The sequence below is a fragment of the Rhinolophus hipposideros genome (genome assembly GCF_964194185.1).
Source record: "Rhinolophus hipposideros genome assembly, chromosome: 22".
Classification (NCBI taxonomy): Eukaryota; Metazoa; Chordata; class Mammalia; order Chiroptera; family Rhinolophidae; genus Rhinolophus; species Rhinolophus hipposideros.
Window position 1 is genome coordinate 30,730,207 of NC_138068.1, and position 21,102 is coordinate 30,751,308.

At 42.6% G+C, this 21,102-nt stretch overlaps 1 pseudogene across 1 annotated transcript; it reads left to right on the top strand.

Annotated features, from left to right (window-relative positions):
- The first annotated feature begins 11,707 nt into the window (after positions 1–11,707).
- LOC308490982 (vacuolar protein-sorting-associated protein 25-like) lies at positions 11,708–16,123 on the top strand (annotated as a pseudogene). Its single transcript has 3 exons — positions 11,708–11,713; positions 13,896–14,095; positions 15,592–16,123. The product of its transcript is annotated as a vacuolar protein-sorting-associated protein 25-like (transcript).
- The last annotated feature ends 4,979 nt before the right edge of the window (positions 16,124–21,102 follow it).

The following is a 21,102-nucleotide window of genomic DNA, read 5'->3' on the forward strand; positions in this document are numbered from 1 at the left end:
GGATAGCCACATGCAAAAGAATGAAGTTGAATGTGTACGTCACATCATATGTAAAACTGAAGTGAAAATAGAACTAAGATCTAAATGTAACAGCTACATTTATAAAAATATTAGCTAGAGAACCTGGCCATAAATATTACTGATGGTGAATTAGGCAATGATTCCCTAGCTATGACACTGAAAGTGCAAGTAACAAAAGAAAAATCGATAAATTGTACTTCAAATTATAAGCTTTCGAGCTTCAAAGAACACCATGGAGAAAATGAAAAGACAACCCATAGAATGGAAGAAATATTTGCAAATCATATATCTGATAAGTGACTAGATCATATAAAGAACACAAGTCAACAACAAAAAACAAACAAACCAATTTAAACATGGGCGAAGGGTCTGAAAAGACATTGCTCCAAAGAAGATACACCAGGGGCCAATAGCACATGAAAAGATGCTCAACGTTACTAGTCATTACCTAAATGCAAATCAAAACTAGGAGGTACCACTACCCATTAGAATGATTAAAATATAAAAGGCAGACAATAACAGATATTGGAAAGGGTAAAGAAATTGAAACCTTCATACATTGTTGATGGGACTGTAAAGCAGTGTAGCCACTTCTAAAAACCAGTCTGGCAAATCCTTAAAAGTTAAACATAGAGTTACCATATGATTCAGCAATTCCACACTTAGATATATAACTAAGAAAATTAAAAAAACATGTTGATACAAAAACTTCTACATGAATGCTAACAGCAGCATTATTTATAAGCACCAAAATGTGGAAACCACTCAAATGTCCATCAACTGACTGATAAAATGTAGTGTATCCATACAATGGAATGTTATTTGGCCATAAGAAGGGATGACGAACTGATACATTCTAAAATATCATTGAACCTTGAAAACATTATACTAAGTGAAAGAAGTCCATCACAAAAGCCACGTATTGTGTGATTCTATTTATATGAAATATCCATAATAGGCAACTCCATAAAGACAAAGAGTAGATTAGTTATTTCCAGGCACTGAAGGGAGGGGGGAATAGAAAGTGACTACTAATGGGTATTGAGTTTCTTTTGGGGTAACGAAAATGTTCTGGAATTAGTGTTGATGTTTGCATAATTCTGTGACTATACTACAAACCAATAAGATGATAGTATTAGTATTATTTTTAGTCATTATCCTTTTCTGCAAATTCTCAAAACATCTTAAATTTTAAACTACTTAGGCCTTATAATCGGAGCAGAGTTAACCTCATTCATAATTGGGGAACCACAGGGAACGTGAAGGTCAAAGGCTCAAAGGTCACAACCAAGGGACAGGGCCTGAAAACCTTAGTTTGGGGTGCCCCTTTTTGCTGTTCTGCAAATGGCCCGTTTCTGCTTGTCCTATCTAGCCTCAAGATTAATTGCTGAACTAGGGGGAGGACCTTGAAGTTTACTCATAAATTTTCTGTGTTTAAAGAAAAGATTTTTATCACTGTATATTCTGCAATGAGCATGAGTCAAGCAGAGTGACTCAGGCCATCTTCTCAGAGGTGATAGCCATAAATCAGCTTTTGCAGAAAATTAATCTCCCTGACTCCTTTGAAAAGTTAGCAGTTATTAGTAGACAGCGTGAAAGTCTTCAAAAGAGAAATGGAAAGACAATGTCACCTTGAGTTTCTTCTAAACTCATTGATATTAGAGAAAAGTTGTTCCCTCAAGTAAGCATTAGAAAGGAGTGGTCCCAGCAGGCAGACACAGCAAATAAAGTTGTTGGTGCCTGAAACTCACTATATATGTGAACTGGATACCAAGACATGGCCTGGTGTTTTCCGGGAAAAGACAAGATGTCATGAAGATATTTAATCCAACAACAGATTCTTTCAACCCACTGTTGAATACCTAGAAGGTCTTGAAAAAATATTTACCCAAGCATTTTGAGAGTTTGAGTACTGGCACCTAAGAGCTGAATATGGATGATATCTAAGTCTTTTGACCAGTGTAAACAGAGTCACAGAACCAGGGGATTAAAAAAATAGACATTGAAGTGTCAGCCACTCCAAGCTCTCATTGGAGGCAGGGTTACACTGAAACCATTACAGACCTGTTTTTCTCCTTCTTTCCATGCATTTCTATCACCAGGCTTTTAAAGTGTTGCTCCCAGACCAGCAGCGTTAGTTAGCATCCCATGGGAACTTGTTAAAAATGTAAATTCTGAGGCTTTTCCTCAGATTTACCGAATCAGAGTATCTAGGGTTGGAATTCAGACATTTGCATTGCAGTAAGCCCTCCAGATGATTCTGATGCATACTCAAGTCTGCCAATTACTGAACTGCATACTCAAGTCTGCCAATTACTGAACTGCTATTCTATTACCAGTAAAAGGGCTACTTCAAGGAAGTAAATGGATAAACCAGTTGGGGTTGTTTGGGGCTGCAAGAAATAGAAAGTGGACCATGGTGGCCTATCTAAATAAGGATTTCTTTTTCATCCCAAGCAGACGAGAGGTCAGCAAGCCTTGAGCTGATGCTTATAAAACCGTGAAGTTATATCATTATTTTAAACTCCTTTACCTTGGCACGTGGCCTTTGTCCTCAGGTGCAACGCTTCATGGCCACAAGATGGCTTCTCTACGTTGGGAAGGATGAGATGAGGATGATGAAATGCAAGGTGTAAAACACACATGTAAGCTGGGTCCCTCCACTGCTGAAAGGTTTCCTGGAAGCTTCAGCTTCTGGCCTCCACTCACATTACACTGACCAGCATTAGCAGCTACAAAGGAGAGTGATGTGGTGAGCATTTTAGCTGGGTATTTTGCTACCCTGAAAAAAAGTGGGGGTCCAGTTAGTAAAAGTGGAGAAAGGATATGGGTGGGCAATTAGCAGAGCTGCTAAGTGGACTTGGTAAAAAAGGACTTAATGATTCAGTCAATATAGATAGTAATTGTAGACCCTGAATCATCAGGGCTGGAAGAGACAATAAGAAAGCACAGAGTTTTAAAATAGTGGTTAATAACTTTATTGAATAAGATCCAATTCTGGCAAAATGTTTATAAAATGCTTAACTTTGCTTCGGAAATTACTCCTCTTAAATCAGAAAAATGAAACATTTGCAATTGTATTTGAGCCTTTCTTTGTTATTTCTCCATCACTAGATGATTTTTCATTCTGGCAAAATTTTAGAAGTTGAATGGTTAGTATCAACTATAATATTTGCCTGTAATGCTGGGCCAGTATATTGTCTTTTCTTGACTGACTTTATTTCACCTAACTGGGGAATTTGTTTCATATCACAGTGTTACTTTCGGACCAATTTTTTTTTTTTTTTTTTTTACTTTACAAACAAGCCAAACAACATCTTTATCCCAGATAAGTACTCTTAAACTTAAATCCAGTTATTTTGAAATATATGCAACTTTTATCAGCTACTTTCTCTTCCTGGCAATAAAAGTTTAAATTTAACTGAGAAATATTCCCTTGCACTTACAACAGGTACCTTCCTAGCCAGATTTTTTTCTAATCACAAAGTCACTTAATGCTCACCACTGCATATCAACCATCCTAATGTATTGATACTCCTCTCCACCCACCCCCAAGAACTAGCCAGTTGAAAGCTAAAATACCCAATCAGCACAGGTAGGATGGATGGGGGACTGTCATGCGAGGTCTCAGCTCCCGCTTCCTGCACGATATGATGAGGCCAAAAAGGAACACCCACGGAGCCATAGACAGGGGGTTCATACCACTATATTCTTGTTGGAGGCTGGGTTGGAGACACAGGAAGCAGGGGCCACACGATCTGCAATCTGCTGTCTGCTTCTCTGCCAACCAACCAACCAACAAGCCCCTAGCGTAGCCACGGCAATTATACTAGTGGCTAGTGGCTAACCAGTAACAGCTGATGGCCACCCAGCCACAGCAGATGGCCATCTGATCACAGCTGATGGCCATTTACTACCTGAGTCAGCACCTTTCCACATGAGGCCGAGAGCCTGGAAACTGCTCTCTGGGACTCTGTCCCCACAGGGACAGTGTAGACTATTTCTAGAAACTTATTACTCAGAGTGTGGTCTTCCCACCAACAGCATCAGCATTGTTAGAAATGCAGAATCTCAGGTCCATCCTACACGTATTGATTCTGACACTCTGAAGTTGGAGCCCAGTAATCAATGTTCTAAGACCTCCAGGTGATTCTTATGTAAACTGAAGTCTGAGAACTGCTATCCCTAGAACAATGGTCTTCAACATTAATTACTCAATGAAATCACCTGTGGGGGTTTAAAAATTACTGATATCTGCCTCTCACTCTAGTAATCCTGATTTTATTGGTCTGGGGAGCAGCTGGACAGTGTGATTGTGGGGACAGAGTCCCAGAGAACAGTTTCCAGGCTTTTGGCTTCACGAGGAAAAGTGCTGACTAAGGTAGTAAATGGCTGTCAGCTGTAATTAGATGACCATCCGTTGTGGCTGGGTGGCTGTGGTTACACTAGGGGCTTTTTGGTTGGATGATTGGCAGAGAAGCGGATGGCACATTGCGGACTGTGTGATTCCTGCTTCCTGTGTCTCCAACCCAGCAGCCAGTGAAAATATAGTGGTATGACTCCCTTATCCATGGCTCTGTTGGTGTCCCTTTTTGGCCTCAACATATCCTGCATTCTTGTGTGGGGAGTGGGACCAGAGACCCCGCATGACAGTGATATTTTTTTAAAGGTCCCCAAATGATTTTACTGTGCAACCAGACTAGAGGCAGGAGAAAATTCCACTGCTTTCTGCACCAAACAGAAGCCCCACATATTTGAGGGCATATCTCCAATCAGACTCAAAGCTAGTACTGGACCATATTGCTATGAAAATAAAGGAAACCTCATTTAAAATGGAATCAGAAAGCTCTAAAGGGGGAACATCTCATGTAGGTACCACTTAGTACAGCCTGTATAACCAGTAGGAAGAAGGAAGATAAGGATTATTTTGACAAGGGAGGACATTACTGTAATCACATGGGAATTTCACCTCCTGATTTTAAGAAACGGAAGGAAGAGCCCTCCCTACTCTAGCAATGACCTACTAACTATTGCTTGCTGCCAATGAGAAACTGCTACAACTTTGAACTCTTGTTCTTCTCCAATGAACTTTTGTGCAGAACAACCCTCCCCAATTTACTCCTAAAGCCTGAACAAAGCAAGCCCCTCTTCTTTGTTCTCTGGACTTGCCTATGGTTTTGCCATAGTTGACTTCTGCCATATTACAATTCTATGCTACCCTGAAGAAACCCATCTTGCTGGTAAAATAATCAGCTGTTTTATTTTTAAGGTTGGCATTGCCTTGGGATGGATATACACAGTGACCCTTCTGAGGGTCTATCTTGACCTTTCTTTTAGGGTCCACCTTTCTCTCCTTCTTTGTAGCTTGTGCTGTATGTGTGCCAGGGCTCACTCTGACTATAAGAAGTTTCCTCTCAGCTGGCCACATGCCAGCCAGCCAGAGCTGGGGGTAATGAACAGGGGATTGAAGCCAAAGTCCTGAATTAATAGAAGTGTATTTGCTCTGAGTGAATGTTCCCTTTGCACATCTCCCTCTTGAATCTCTGGCCAGAACATCAAGGGCTCAAGCATGTGTGATCCTAGCCATTATCTCTCTCTTTCCATCGTTCAGGAGTCTAACTAATGTCCTACACTATCTTCCTGCCAAATGATGCCTAGTCTTTTTTTTTTTTTTTTTTGGAAACTCCCAAGGCAGTTCTTTCTATTTTCAGATGGCTCTAATTATGCAATGTTCTCCTCTTATGTTAAACCCAAATCTGCTTCTATGGAGTGTTAAATTATGGATCATAGATCTGCCTATAGAATGGGTTCCTTTACATAAAAAGTCCTCAAACTTTTAAATACAGTAATTAGTAAAATGTAGTATCCTCTACATTTTCTCTAGTTCTTCTTTGAGTTTGCATTTCACTTTCTAAATCATCCTTCTCTATAGGAAATGCTGTTGGGGTCTAGCCCAGACCCCCATTTTGTGAGCCACATTCCTATTCCCTAGTTTCTCTGAGTGTTGATTATTAAGATCTCACAACTACATCCTCCTCTAGAAAATTGCCTGAGGCTTATGGGAGACACAGCAATGGAGATGTGGCAGCCTAGAGGCAACCAGAGCCAATAACTGACTAATAATACCCCCTTGTCTCAAGATGGGACCATTTTGAGCTCCAGAGTTGAAAACATCCACACCTAGCCTAGTCCCCTTTTTCTGAGACTCTTCCCTCAACAAATCACTTAACAAGAATCCTCATGTCAGGCTCTTCTGTGAAGCTTGACCTAAAACATCTCTCCAGGAGCAGAAACAGTTAAGACTAATCCTTTTATGTCCTCATTCACATTGCCACATGTTTGTTTGATTATTAAGGATTAAAACAGCCTGATGAGCCCCAAAGGAATAATGCATAAAAGAGTGTTGAAGAACCAGTTTGACTGGTTCTGTGGGGTCAGGGTCAAGGCTGAAGACTGAAGACTGACAGATCCAAGATGGTGGAATAGATAAACACTATGCCTGCATCCTTTTGTGAAGACATTAAAATTACAACTAAATCATAGAATAATCAACCTGGAGAACCATCTGAAGTTCAGCCAAACAGAAGCCCTATGAATAAAAAAATAAAGAGGAAGCCACATCAAGACTAGTAGGAAGGGCAGAGATGCAGAACAGGCCCCCAAACCTCTGTGTGGCAGTTGAGAATCAGAAGGGATACTCAGTTGTGGAGATTCTCTCTGGAGGAGCAAGGGACCCCAGGCCCCATACCAAGCTCCCCAGGCTGGAGTCCTGGTGCTGGGAAGAGGAGCCCATACAGCATCTTGGGATTCTGACCATCTAGATGGGACAGAAGGCTGTGGGAAACCCAGACTTCCTCTTAAATGGCCTGCACACAAACTCACTCTCTTGCAGGCACTCACCTTGGGCTCCAGCAGAGGAATGGTGATGCAATAAGCATTGGAGACACATGCAGGGGGGAGGTGAAGACTAAGGTCTGTGGATTACGGGCTGTGGCTGGTGGACAGTCAGCTTTTCCCTGTGTGAGGTCCTCTTCCCATGCAACTGGCAGGCAGGCGCAATCTTTTGTGTGTTGATCCCTCCCCCACCAAGGTCAAATCTGAATTTGATTGGCCTGGTGAGCTCCGTTGCTCCACCCTGCTAACTCACTGAGACCCCATTCCACTAAACTCCCCCAATGCAGGAGGCACTTTCTAGGTCAACAGCCAGCCCTGCCCACATTGCACTCTTTCTTGGACAACTCTCAAGGGTTTGCCAGCATCAGGCAGGCAGCAACTGGTCTCAGTGTGCTCTGAGACTTTTGCTGAGTAGCTGCAGGCTCAGCACTGGCACCAAACCAGAGTCTACATTAACCTGGTGACCATAACACTACCCACTTTAGTGACTTCCTGAGACCCTGCCTCACCAACTCGCATACCGCACATGGCTCTACCATTGGCTGAACCTTAAGGGACCTGCCAGGTGGCAACAGGTTTTGGGGTGTCCTGGCTTTTTGTGGAGCTACCCCAGGCTTGGTACTGGTGACAGACATCCTCTGTTTGTAGTGTGGCCTCTTCCATGCACCTCCAGGTTTAGCACAGGCAGTGAACAATCACAGATCACTTTGTAGCTCCTACCAGGTAGTCCCCACACAGTCACAGGCAGTAGGTGACTTGGGCCTGCACTGGAGCCACTCCGAAGAGGCCCCAGAACTAACATATTTGGAGGTTGCCTTCAGACCACAGCAGAACACCAACAAATTAGCCCCACAAGTGGCACACACAAAGGGTGGTCTCCACAGGCACTAGATTGGTATGAATCCCACTCAGTGAGGTAAGCCTCCCACACAGCAGCCCATAAGTTGTGGATATGGCCCAACCTCAGAGCCTATCAATCTAAGGGTCAATTTCACACTCTGATATGTCTAGCATCAAGGATCAACTATAACAGAAGGGCACAACCTACATAAGAGACACTCCTGGAGCACCTAGAGCAGGTGACTAGGAAGACTGTGACAGTTGGCCCCACAGGACACCTACTATATAAGGCCATCCTGACAAGACTGGGAGACATAGAAGATCTACCTAATACATAGAAATAAACACAGAGAGACAGCCACAATGAGAAAACAAAGAAATGTGTCCCAAATGAATGAACTAGAGTAAAATCCAAAAAAAAAAAAAAAAAAACTAAGCAAAATGGAGGTAAGCAAACTACCAGAGACAGAGTTCAAAACAATGGTCGTAAAGATGCTCAAGGAACTTAGTGAGAACTTCAACAAATAGATAGCAAGCATAAAAAGGGACATAGGAACCATAAAAAACAAACAAACAAAAAAACAGTCAGAAGTGAAGAATACAATAACTGAAATGAAGAATGCACTAGAAGGAATCACCAGCAGACTAGATGAAGCAGAGGATCGAATCAGCAATTTAGAAGACAAGCTGGCAGAAAACACTCAATTGGAACAGCTAACAGAAAAATGAATTTAAAAAATGTGGATAGTTTAAGAGATCTCTGGGACAATATTAAGCATAACAATATTTTCATCACAGGGGTACCAGAATAAGAAGAGAAAAAGCAAGGGATTAAGAACCTATTTGAAGAAATAATGACTGAAATCTTTCCTAACCCGGTGAAGGAAATAGACGTACAAATCCAGGAGGTACATAGAGTCCTAAATAGGATGAACCCAAACATACCCACACCTAGACACATTATAATTAAAATGCCAAAGGTTAAAGACAAAGCGAGAATACTAGAAGCAGGAAAAGAAAAGTAGTTAGTTACTTACAAGGGAGCTCCCATAAGAGAGTCAGCTGATTTCTCAATAGAAACTTTGCAAGTTTGATGGGATTTACATGAAATATTCAAAATTATCAAAAGCAAGGACCTACTGGGGGTGGCCGAATGGCTCAATTGGTTAGAGTGCAAGCTCTTAACAACAGGGTTGCCAGTTCGATTCTCACATGGGCCAGTAAGATGCGCCCTCCACAAGTAGCTTGAAGACAATGAGCTGCCGCTGAGCTGCCAGTGGGTGGCTGGAGGGTTCATTTGGTTAGAGCATGAGCTCTTAACAGCAAGGTTGTCGGTTCACATGGGATGGTGGGCTGCACCCTCCGCAGCTAGAATAAAGGACAACAACTTGATTTAAAGCTGATGGGTCCTGGACAAAACACGCACTATTACCCAGTAAAAATAAAAATAAAAAAATTTTAAAAAGCAAGGACCTACCACCAAGATTACTCTAACCAGCAAAGCTATCATTTAAAATCAAAGGACACATAAAGAGTTTCCTAGACAAGAAAAAGCTAAAGGAGTTCATCATCACCAACCAGTGTTACAAGGAATATTAGCGGGACTTCTTTTTTTATTTTATTAATTTCAGGTGCACAAGACAAAGTAATACTTAGACGTTTATCATTTATATCTCTCACACTGTGTGAACCCCCTTCCCCCCCATCTACTATCCTTCTGACATTGCACAGAGTCATTACATTTCTACTGTCTCTATTCCTAATGCTGTACTCCGCTATTGTAAGTATATACATACATATATATACATATATATATATGTAAAATTATATTTGGCATTCATTATTGTTCAGCTTCAGGTGTACAGTGCAGTGGTCAGGCATCTACATCATCCCTGAGGTGGTCTCCCAAATGGGACAAGTGTCCATCGGATACCCTACAAAATCTTTACAACATTATTGATTACGTTCCCCAAATTAATTTTCAAAACCCTGTGGCCATCTTGTGGTTACCGACTGTTTTCTAATCCCCTCACCTTCCCCCTTATCCCCACCCCCCCGCCCATCTAACAACCCTCAGTTTTTCCTCTTTGTCTCCAAAACTGTTTCTGATTAGTTCATTCACTTATTCTTTTCTTTAGATTCCACAAATAAGTGAGATCATATGGTATTTGTCTTTCTCTGTCTGTCTTATTTCACTTAACATAATGTTCTCTAGGTCCATCCATGCTGTTGCAAATGGTAAGATTTCTTTCTTCTTTATGGCTGCGTAATACTCCATTGTATAAATGTACCACAGTTTCTTAATCCAGTCATCTACCGATGGGCATTTCGGTTGTTTCCATGTCTTGGCTATTGTGTATAGTGCTGCAATAAACATAGGAGTGCATAAAGTTTTTTGAATTAGAGTTTTGGATTTCCCTGGATAGATACCTAAGAGTGGAATTGCTGGATCATAATGTAGTTCCATTTTCAGATTTTTGAGATACCTCCATGCTGTTTTCCATAGTGGCTGCACCAATCTGCAATCCCACCAACAGTGCACAAGCGTTCCCTTTTCTCCACTTCCGCGCCAGCACTTGTTGTTGTTTGTTGATTTATTGATGATAGCCATTTTGACTGAGGTAAGGTGGTATCTCATAATGGTTTTTATTTGCATTTCTCTGATGGTTAGTGAGGTTGAGCATTTCTTCATATGTCTGTTTGCCATATGAATGTCCTTTTTAGAAAAATGTCTCTTCATGTCCTCTGCCCGTTTTTTAATTGGGTTGTCTGTTTTTTTGGAGTTGAGTTTAACTGGGTTGTTTGTTTTTTTTTGGAGTTGAGCACTTTTTCATCATCTAATAGTGTCAGATGATTGTTGGACTTATCATGGTGATCACTTCTTTAGGTCTATAAATTGAATAACTGTGGTGTACCCCTGAAACTAATATAATATTGTATGTTAGCTATAGTTTTAATAAAAAATCTTAAAAAATAAAAAGAGAGAAAGAAGAAGACTGGGAAGTCTGGATAAGAGTTTCTGCCCCACAGATGCTTTGTGGAAGGGAAAAATCCCAATTCTCAATGCTACTGTCTTAATGACTTAGCACATGTAGATTGATTATTAAAACATATATATATGGCGCTGATTTTCTACCCCTCCCTGTATGCATACTCACTGTAATGTGGTTTTTCAGTTTATCTAATCCAGAGTTAAAGTGCTTCCCAGCCCTTGAACCTGAACCTGTCTGACTTATTTTGATAGGTAGAATAGGACAGAGGAATGGTTTACTAGTCCCAAGCCTGACTTCTAGAGCCCTTGAGTACCTCTTTTCTCTCAGATCCCTAGCTACAATGCCTGGAGTAGCCTGTGGGAGGATGACAGACATGTGATCCAGTCATGTTATCCCCGAGAAAATAGGCAGCTGACCACCAAACATGGGAGGCCATCTTCAAGCAGTTGTCTTCCAGCTGACCAGCGGCTCATAAGCAAGCCCAGCAGAGATCAGCAGAGCCTGGCTCAGAGCAGAAAGACCACGCAGCTAACCCATAACCTTCAGAACTAAAATTAGCTGTTTGAAGACACTGAGATTTGGGGTGGTTTGTTAGGCAGTATTTTTGTGACAACAGTTAACTGATACCACATAACTTTCATACCTTTCTTGAGGACACCCAAATATGAGACAGAAGCATTAAACTACAAGCTACAAACAGCTCTGCATGCCTGATTCTGGACTTGGGGAGACATAGAGAGAACAGGGTTTCTGATGGCTGGAGGACACAGCACCTGAGGCAAGGGCAGGCTTCCAGTGGCAAACTACACAGCCTGAAGCCTTCTGTGCAGTCACAGAGGAAATGATGAGAAGGCAGCTTCTATTTTTGTTCTATAGTCTAGCAAAATACCTGGGAAGCCAGCAGGGAACAAATCAGGCAAGTTGTCTATAGAGCTAAAAGGGACTTTTTTTTATGAAAGATGCAGGTGAGAAGAGAGAGCAGGGCCCAAAAAATGTGAAATTCAGGGGTAAAATTAGAACTAGCCTTCCTCTTTTTGTAGTTTAAAATTTTATTTATTGGAAAAAAATAAACATACAGTAAATTGTACAAATCTTAAGAGTCCAGCTCAATGAATCAGTGGTATAAGCACCCAGAGCATTATGAAAGAACTTTCTAGCACCCAGAAGGCTCCCTTATGCCCATTCCCAGTGAACACTACCCCTTCATACAGAAGTAATCCTGTTACTTAGTTTTACCTGTTATTGAACTTCATATAAGTGGAGTCATACAGCATGTGCTTTTATGTCTGACTTTTCCCCCTGCTCATAAGTTTGCCTGCAAGATTCATATAAGAAGGTGCATGTTATACAAGGTCTGACAATTAAGTTCACAAACTTGTTGCAACGATGTTGCTAACTTTTGTTGATATCAGAGGGATTATTCATTATGAATTTGTACCTACTGGACAAACAGTTAACCAAGTTTACAATTTGGAAGTGCTGAAAAGGCTGTGTGAAAAAGTTAGATGACCTGAACTTTTCGCCAACAATTCATGGCTCTTGCATCACGACAATGCACCAGCTCACACGGCGCTGTCTGCGAGGGAGTTTTTAGCCAGTAAACAAATAACTGTATTGGAACACCCTCCCTTCTCACCTGATCTGGCCCCTAATGACTTCTTTCTTCACTCAAAGATAAAGGAAATATTGAAACGAAGACATTTTGATGACATTCAGGACATCAAGGGTAATACGATGACAGCTCTGATGGCCATTCCAGAAAAAGAGTTCCAAAATTGCTTTGAAGAGTGGACTAGGCACTGGTGTTAGTGCATAGCTTCCCAAGGGGAGCACTTTCAAGGTGACCATAGTGATATTCAGCAATGAGGTATGTAGCACTTTTTCTCTGATGAATTCATGAACTTAATTGTCTGACCTTGTAGTACTTTGTTCTTTTTTATTGTTCTGTAGTACTTCCATTGTATGAATACACCACAATCTATTATTCTGGTCTGCTGTTAAACATTTGAGTCCTTTCCATGTTGGTCTTCATTATGAATAGTGCTGCTTTGAACATTCTTGTACATGCCTTTTGGTGCACATACATTCTCCTTCTCTTGAGAAAGCAGTGGCTTTCAATCCACCCCTTTTTTGTCTATCATGTGGCCCAGATTATGATCTGGCATCCTGGGTCACCTATTGACCACAGGCTTAGGTAAGAATCTGCCTTTGAAGCCACAGCCCACTCTGGGAGAAGGAAGAGAGAATGGAAAAGGAGAAGAAAGGAGGAGGCAGCTTCAGTGACAACACAAATGATAATCATTCCCTCCTAACTTCACATTTTCTCTTTAGTAGCTGCCTGAGATGCCTAAATTGACATTCATTTGAATTAAACATGTAAAGACTCATTTTAAGATGCAAATGTGCTTTTTAATAACATAAAATAATTAAAATGTTACAGTTTCCTGTTGCTTGTAATGTTCAAATTATCCTCTTATTTACCAGCCCCTTTTTACTCACAGTGGTCTCTTGACCAACAGCCTCCATTAACATAGGAATTCATTAGAAATGCAGAATTTCAAGCCCTACCAAGCTTATGGAACCAGGCAGTGCATTTTGATAAGATCCCAAGTAATTCCCATGTACATTGAAGTTTTTGAAACCCTCTCTTATCTTAGTGGATACTCACAAGACCCTATGAAACAGAAAAGGGAGGGGTCATTTTTCTCATTTTACAGATGGGGAAATCAAAATGAAGAATGGTGAACTTGACATGCCAAGAGCACCCTGCTGGTTCTGTGCCAGGGAAAGTTCTCTAAATGGAAACTGTTGCTTTCCCATTATTTCACTCTGGTGAAACAGACATGCTTAACCCATCATCACGTCCACCAGTGTGTTTCTCCCTAGAAAGCTCTGTCCTGAAGGGACGCACTATGGTTTGCATCACTTTTTCTGGAGGTTGGCCTTCGGAGCCGGCAGAGGACACAGATGTGGCTGTTTGGTGAAGAGAGGGCAGGGTGAAGGAAAGGAAAAAGAAATGATAAATGGCATGAGAGAGCAGAGGGGCATGGAAAGGATGAAGCATTGCCAGAGAAACATTTCAAGGCACTGGCTTTGCTATCTGACTCCTCCCTTGCCTGCAAGCCTGAGGTCTGTGCTGTGACGCAGTCTGAGAATCTGTTGGCAGCCAGCCTGGAGCTGGCCCAGGCCCTCACTGCAGTGCTTTCGGCTCTGCAGGGAGACTGGAGGCTGCCCTGTGCACCTTTGCTGGGCCCCACAGAGGATCAATTCCACCTACGCCAGAGGGGACACAGCTCTGCAGCAAACAAAGCCAGCCAGACTGCAGAGCTGTCTGAGAAGCTGGTACAGTAACCCAACACAGGTGTAGCTCAGGGCACGTCCGTACACACCTGCAAGGTCCAAGGACCCTAGAGTTCCATCATCCCTTTCTGCCTCTCCAGGAAGTGGCTCCAGGCTGCAGACTTGCTCCACCTAGCCTAGAGAGATGTCTGGATGCCCGCCCACGCCCACCCCTTGACCCTGATCCGTATGATGGTCCCATAGCCAGGATGACTGGCTTAGCAAGGCTTAGAGTTCAGATCAGTGAAATTTACCTAGCCTCTATGGCCACTATTTAAATCCAGGTGGGGGGTGCTGGAAATTCCCAGGGCTCTGCCAGCCTTGATGCTGACATAGGAAGACTCCAAGGAAAGCTACAACCTGCCCCTCACTATCCCCACAGATGCCAGATTTCAGAAGTACAATTAACAGTGGCTTTCCAAACTGGATGGCTCTAACGGCAGGGATTCTGGAACAGGCAAGGGGAAGAGGGTACCACAGGTTTGTGAGAGAGCTACTTGGGGCAAGTCAAGAAGCTCATGGAGCTGTAAAACCACATTATATACCGAGTTGTCCCAGCAGATTGCGAGTCCTGTCATCTCCCTCAGTCGAAAGAGTCGAGCTCGTACTACTGCCTTGACTGGCGGCCTCCCTGGTTCTTCCAGTGGCCCAATTTGCTCCCATAAGTTTCATCTCTCTGCCATCAGTGGGTTTCTTTCCCCAGTGCTGGGAGATGCTGTGGTCTGTTTTATTCGTCCAGGTCCATTTGTGCAGCAAAAGCATTTATCTAACCTCCTAGCAGGTAAAACTATGTCAGAATGAGGGTCAGGTTTCCAAGGCCAAAAACTAGTCTGTATGTTGAGGTGTGTGTTGGTGGGTGGTCAAAAGTAGGAAAGAAGGAGTCCACTGGAAAGAATCAGTCAAAAGCCACTGTTTGAGGGTTAACTGTTCCTCAGCAGCACAGGACCTCCTTCCCACTGAGCTTCGTCAGAGTGAATGCTATTCTTTCCTACTGCCTTCTGTGTATCTCTGTATCATATCCACAGTGGGGCAGATCAGCAAATTCACTCAGAACGCTATTGTGACAGTGGAAATGCTTTTAAAATCTTCATAACAGAAATGGTTTAGCAATGCATATGTTAGATGCCACATGACTAGAGTATAAATCAATTCCAGGCACCATGTTTCCTGAATTTGCATCCATATTTCCCCCACCTGTTTGATTCAAGCAACCAGGACTTAAAAATCCCCCTTAGATTTAGTCTTCTTTTTTTTTTTGTCATTTTCTCACAGCCTCCTAGATACTGGCAGGTCATTCATTCATTCATTCAATTAATAATTATTGAGCATATGTCACGGGTGAGTCATTGTGCTAATGAGGCATCGACAGTTTCTACCACACAGGAGTTTCTTTTTTCTGCAAATATTTATTAGCAAAGCCTGCTTGCATAGCACTGGTGAGGTGCTAGGGAGGGTAAAAAGGAAGAGAGCATACAAGCTCTCAAGAAACTCAAGGTTACTACAGTTTCAAGTGGCCATGGCAGGATTGCTTCCCAACCTTCCTTACGTTACAGCTGAACGTGGACACTCGGGAGAAGCAGCTGGCTGCCTGGCGCTCTCTGGTCCTGTCCTTCTGTTGACTGCACAAACAGTACAGTATGACCGTGATGGAAGCTCAGGAGAGCCTGCTCTTCAACAATGTGAAGCTACAGCAGAAGTTCCCTGTGGAATCAATGCAGATTACAGTAGAGGAACTGAAGAAGAAAGGGAATGTTGAATGGTTAGATAAGAACAAGTCTAGCTTCCCGATGATGTGTCAAGAGGCCAGAAGAATGGGGGAAACTCATCCAATGGGGGTTACTCAGTGGGTTTCCAGGAGTGGCCAGAACAACTCCGTGTTCACACTGTATGAACTGACCAATGGGGAAGACACAGAGGGTGAGGAGTTACATGGGTTGGATGAGACGACCCCACTGCAGGCTCTGCGGGCCCTATAGCAGGAGAACAAGGCAGAAATTATCTGCATCAGCGATGGCCAAGGTGTCAAGTTCTTCTAGCAGAGACCTGTCTCCCTGTACTTCTTACCTCCCACCCTTCCAGCTCTTTCAGAAAGAGACAGACCCAGTGTCCCTACAGACTGGTTCTGTGACTCCACCAGACTCAAAAGGGCTTCAGCCCAGGGATGGGTTTCCCATTTACCCCATGTGTCCATCCCTGGGATAGGGTGAGGCGAAGCACCAAGGAGAAAAGATGTGCTTCTTCTTGCCCTACCTCATCTCTGGTCCTAGACTGTCCCTGAGCTAGGGTCTGTAAACCTGACATTTCACATGTGTTCACATAAGTAAGTACACACACACACACACACACACACACACACACACCCCTGCACAGCTCCTGTCTCTTACCCCTCCACCCACTTAGCTGCTGTTGCCTCCCCTCTCAGGCTGCTGGTGGATCCTTCCCAGGGCATGGTGGAAACCCTGGCTGTGGGCAGCCTTCCAGGCAATGTGAAGATAACAGGCCCAAGAAAGTGCTGGCAGTGAGAGGTGGGGCCGGACACTGATTTATGATCTCAAAAAACACAATTGTCCCACTCCCCAAGAAAGAAAAGAAACTTTGGCTACATCTGCAGAATTGTTTCATCGCCAAACAAATGGACGCTTGCTAAGAAGGGCGAATTCCCTGCAAGCTTGTGAGAGATGCAGTCTCAGCCCTCACCCCAGAGCTGCAGAATAAGAACCTGCATTTTAACTGAATGCCCAGGGTACTCCAAGCACAGAGATGGTCGAGACACACTGATCTAGGCAATTGAAGTTGTGGGAGTTTAGGAGAGAGATTATCACGCACTTCAGTGATCAAGAAAATATCTATGCAGGAGTTTGCCTCTGAGGAATGACTAAGCTTTGGCTGGGTACTGAGGGCTCAAGGAATAGTAATTTCCCACCTCCACTCAGTTAAAAAAAAAAAGTGTCTGCCAACTGCATAAGGCAGTAAAATTTTGCAGACACATTTTCCACAACAGCAAAAGCTTTGAGTCAGGTAGGATGAGTCTGCAAATTTTTGTGGCTGTCAGGATCCCCAAATGGCAACTTGCCCAGTTTGAACAGCTTCAAGGTCAGATGCCTGGTGTCCTGGAATGGACCTGCCCACACAAGATTCCTAGCCCTGTCTAACCTGCCTGTCCATCAAGTTGATCAACCAATGAGAAATGGGTTCATTATTTTCCAGCAGTTACTCAGCCAATTGGCAGCTCCCAACAAACTGAGTCCTGAAATGGCATCATATGAGCATCTGTAGGGTGGCTGCTTTATCAAGCTAGCCCAGGAGAGCAGATGAATCACTATGAAGTTGTGATTAGAGGCTATTTGCTCAGTGACTATTGCTTAATATTGGATCAGCCTGAGTGGGTGCCTCAATTTTTTCTTGCACTCCCTTTTTTCACATTCAATTTAAGAATTAAGAATTTTGTTCTAAATATAAAAACTGAAACAAATGAATAAACAGATCAAAGCATGACTGTCTTTACTTTGATGTCCTGTTTATATCTACTGCCCCAAGTGTCTGTACAAAAATTTAATCAGAAAAGGATGATACAGAACTTCACAACACCATTGAATGCATGGCTTAAAATTCAGGCCTATGGTCCATTCTGATAAAACTTGTCCATCATTTCAGAAGCCATGCCAAAAAGAATCTGCTCGATAGCAGGTAAGGTCTAAAGACAACGTGGCCTGAGTCATCTGCCACTAGGCAGTTTTCTCCTTAGGATCATTTCCTAGCAGAAAATAATACCATATAAAGCAGGGGTGTCCAAACTTTTTTCAACGTTTTTTACCAAGGGCCATATGCGGTAAAATATACAAACAGCCGGGCCACTCACTTGAGGTGAAGTACGTATTGCCTCACCTGGTTTATTTAAGTAAACTAAATATATTTTTGGAATTTGCTGCGGGCCAATTAACAATGGATTGTGGACCGCAGTTGGCCTGCGGGCCGCAGTTTTGACACCCTTGATATATAGGGTTCCTCTATACCCTTTAACTATTGGAGCCATGGCTTGTTTCATGAGGCAGTTGGCAGGGGTAAGGCGCTGAGCTGAGGCTGAGGAGCAGGACCCAGCTCACTGGCTCACAGGAATTGGAACTTAGAATTTGTGATTCATCAGCTCTGTTCTAATTCCATTGATCTGATGCTTAATTAATAACACTGCAGTAACATGTGTCCTGAACGCACCACCACTTACCATTACCCTCAACATCTTCTGCCTTCTCTGCTATCTTTTCCACCCCAGTGTCCAAAAAACTCGAGGCACTAATCAGTCCACTGATTCTCCTAACCATTACCATGGATGTGATTTCAAATTAGTACAGACTGGGGCTTTGCCTGAGCAAGATAGCAGGAAGGGGCAGAAACACCGAGAAGAGTGCTCACAGTCTTTATCTAGGGACTGCTTTTAGGAAAGAGTTTTTGAGTGGAGGAGGTACAAGCTTCAAACATTAATCTCACCATTTGGCCCCCATCTTTCAGAGACTAAGCATATTGTATTGTGTTTTTGAAATGATCAAATGAAAGTGTGAGAAGTCTGGAAGCCATATGGGTAAGGAATGTTTTAAGAAACTGATGGAGATGAGATGAAAGTTATTTTGAACGTTGGAGGTGTCGTCGTGTGAAAGAGACAGCAGTGGTTCTGGTAAGTAGGATGTAAGTTGAATGGAAAGGGGCACTTCTCCACAAAGAAAATCCATCCAACATTTGAGGCAGAGCCCTGCTTTCTGAAGTAAGGGAACCTCCTGATGACAGGTACTTAAGCTGAAGCTCCATGGCTATTTTAAGAGACGTGTGCATTACAAGGGGGAGAGAACTTTATCATTCTTTCATCTCTGAGATTCTGTGATACATGCAGAGCCAACCTTCCCAGGGTAGTTTCTATGCTTTCATTTTATACGTGTTATCCCATGTAACTCCTACAGCACTCCAAGAAGGTAGGTACAGTTGTTATGTTTCATTTACATTTCCGTTCCCTCTGCTTGGAATAATCTAGTCTGCGATAACTGCATGGCTCACCCCTTTCACATTATTCTGGTCTTCTTAGTGTTTTATCTCCCCCAAGAGCCTTTCTCCTTGACCCTTTGTAATATAGCTATCCCCTATCCTGTTTTATTTGACTTTGTAGCATTTAATACTATCTAAACTTAGACTGATCTATAAATAGATCTATTTATCTACTGCCTCCTCCATGAGGACAAAGCAGCACTTGATTGATTTTGTTCAATGCTCCATCCCCAGAATATGGAACCAAGGTTGTGACACATGGCAGAACATATGTGTGGAATGAATAAATAAGTCTGATTTACAGATGAGGAAACTGAGGCATTGAAGAAGTGAAGTAACATCTGCACGGTCACGCAGTGGTAAATAGAAGAGCCAGGATTTGAACACTGTGGCTCCAGAGGCCACCTACATAACTGCTCTACTGCATTTAACTCTTTGAAGAAACCATGTTTTCTTGAAGAAAAGCTGATACCCTTGAAAATTCAATGACTGACTGGCCAAAGTCACCTCTTTTTGTATTACTTCCAATGGTTTATACCTGTAAGCAGGAGGCACTGGTTGCCATCAACATGGTGTCAAAAAGCCCAGAGAGAGAGGCAGAGGACAAAAGTCAGAGTGCAGGAGGTCACCTTTGCCTCGCCAATCTTCTGGCTGCACAGTGATTTTGTGAGCAGAGTGGGTGGGTCAGAAGGGAACAGTGAACAGCTCCGCAGTCACCTGGTCTTAATATGTCCCTGGGCAGACAGGTTGACTCTGACACAGCTCCCGTGCCTGGAGTCCTCAAAATCAAATTTGCAAACTCACAGCAGATTCATTGTCGCTCCAAGTGATTTGAAGCCATATGCTATGTTACCCTTCTATAAAGTAGGCTGAATTCATGTTCCGGGTAAACTGGAGCTAGGAAGTTAACTATGTTGGCTTTTCTAATTAATGAAAGAGAACATGGACTTGAAAATCAGACATACCTGAATTAAAATTAGTTACCCTCTGGGAATCTCAGTTTCTTACTTGGAAAATAGAAACTGATATGGTTTTTCTGATATGGTTTTTGTAAGCATTAGATGAGAAAACATAAAGGAGGACATCTGTCATTGATTTTGTCTTTAAATGCCAGACCATTATTTTCCTGCTCTCTGCCTTCTACTCTCGCTGTGTCTGGATACAGGAAAAATGAAAACAAAAACAAAAACATTATCTGAAGGAGATATTGGGATTCAACCCAAAACAGCAAAATTAAATTAACAAAATATGTGGACATTTCAGTTCGTCGTGGCCAGCGAAATACTACATTTGTGTATTGTCTGTGGCTCCAGAATTATGAGTCAGGCCCTGAACCATCTTCGTGCTCCCATCCTCAGCTCTCCACACCCTAGCTCAGCAGGATGTCCTTCACTGTGGCATCTACGTGGCAGAGTGAAGAAAGTGCGAGGGCAGGAGTTTTCATGACTAGAACTTGCCCCTGCCAACCCCTCTCTTGGAATCCGCAGTGAGAAATGGGGACATTTTCACCAGGTTAGACATGTTCGAGGACCTAACTGGGCTTGTGGGTCTGCCAGAAATTCCATCTGTTTCAGATGAATAAAAGCCTGTTTTGTTGCCCAGCAGTTTCAGGTTCGGCCTAATACATTCTCTCTTGGAGTCACTATTGTTCTTCACTTAAATATCATCATCATTCACCTAGTATCAGATTCTGCTGGTATGACCTTTACTAACAAAGCATGTGGAACATTTGCTTATAAAATATGATGTTAACATAAAGTACACTGAGAAATATGGCTGTAAAGTGAACCTGTGTTTATATTGCTACCACTAAAACTTTTATACCTACATCTAGTCATCACCAAAATCCACTAGATTCTAATGCAAAGCCTTAGACAATTGTGTCTGGTTGTCTATGAGGGAGAGTAAGAAAATACATCTCACATATCTCTAATGAGAGGCATGCTCTACCTCCTTTTGGAACTTCTAACATAGGAAGGGGTGT